Source organism: Meleagris gallopavo, chromosome 4 (genome assembly GCF_000146605.3).
Source record: "Meleagris gallopavo isolate NT-WF06-2002-E0010 breed Aviagen turkey brand Nicholas breeding stock chromosome 4, Turkey_5.1, whole genome shotgun sequence".
Lineage (NCBI taxonomy): Eukaryota > Metazoa > Chordata > Aves > Galliformes > Phasianidae > Meleagris > Meleagris gallopavo.
The window spans coordinates 34459231-34460403 of record NC_015014.2 but is presented as its reverse complement, the minus strand read 5'-3'; the positions used below and the strand labels follow the sequence as shown (position 1 = coordinate 34460403).

Below are 1173 nucleotides of genomic sequence, written 5' to 3'. Positions count from 1 at the left end.
TGTTTGTTTGTTTGTTTCTGAATTTCTTTGTTTCAGTTTCTTGTAAAGAAAAGCAATCATATTTTTAAATTTGAAGTGGTTTTCAATCCAAGCAATTTTCCCAATTGTTTTAGTCTCCATAGAAAGGTTGCAAAAGTAATATGTACTAATACACATAGTAAAGATTATCTTTCATTCATTTTATTTGCGACTTTACTTGTTTGTAGAATTGTGGGAAATGCAGGAAAGGTGATTGATGTTATTATTTCTTCTTTTGTAACTAGCAGGAATGAAGCATTTGAAAGAGATGTCTGTGTATATTTTAGCCATTGTCCATTAAAGACATGAACTTTATTCCAAATGTGTTAAGAGAGTATCCGAAAAGAACAAAGAGCCCTAAGACCATGGCTACCTTAATTCAAAAATTGACTCACCAAGCATAAGTACAGTAGAAAGTTATTCACAGTAAGCTGAGAAGTGCCCAAGCAAGAACCTGACCAGCACTTAATACACTGATGTTGTCAGTTGTGCTTCTTCATTAAGCCATCTTTCATGAGTGATCAGACTGAATGTATCAGGAAAGTGAATTGTGCTAAAGCTGAAGTCTGTACTAACATTGCGTTTGACATGACTTTTTCAGCCAGTGACCCAGTGATAAGAGAACAGTCTCTAAAGAGAAATTACTGTGGGATTTGGGAATGTTGTTCTGCTTCCACCTACTCAGTGACAGTTCAGTCAATTTGTGGGATGTCTGAGCATGACAGAAATCTATATCACTGTGTGGATGCTGTGATGACTCTTTCTGAGGTGACTCAAAATATTTTGAGAGCAAGCTTTACTAAATCAAACTTTAAAATGTATTTAAGTTTGCTTATTTAAGTTTTTTCTAGCATTGGATATTGAATTGCCAAATTAGCAAGAATCTGAATGTGAGATTGCAAATTTGGTCTTAAATGTGAAGCTTGAAATTCATGCTGCTACTGAGCAAAGCATTGAACTAGTGGAAAAAATGCCAAGAACTTTGCATAATGTTAAGAGAACATGAATTTAGAAAATGGAAATTAGCCTGTAGCCAAAGGACTTGAATAATTACAATAACATAGCATAGAAATTTGTCAGCAACAATGACTAACATGCACTGAAAGTGGTGTCTTTTGTCTATAATTTGCATAAACTTGAATAGCTACTTTTTTT

The 1173-nt window shown here is 33.9% G+C and overlaps 1 protein-coding gene across 4 annotated transcripts in view; it reads left to right on the top strand.

The window, feature by feature from the left end:
- Positions 1 to 1173, top strand: part of LOC100539813 (N-deacetylase and N-sulfotransferase 3) — a 70794-nt gene that overhangs the window by 53114 nt on the left and 16507 nt on the right. The gene's annotated exons all lie outside the window — the stretch shown is intronic.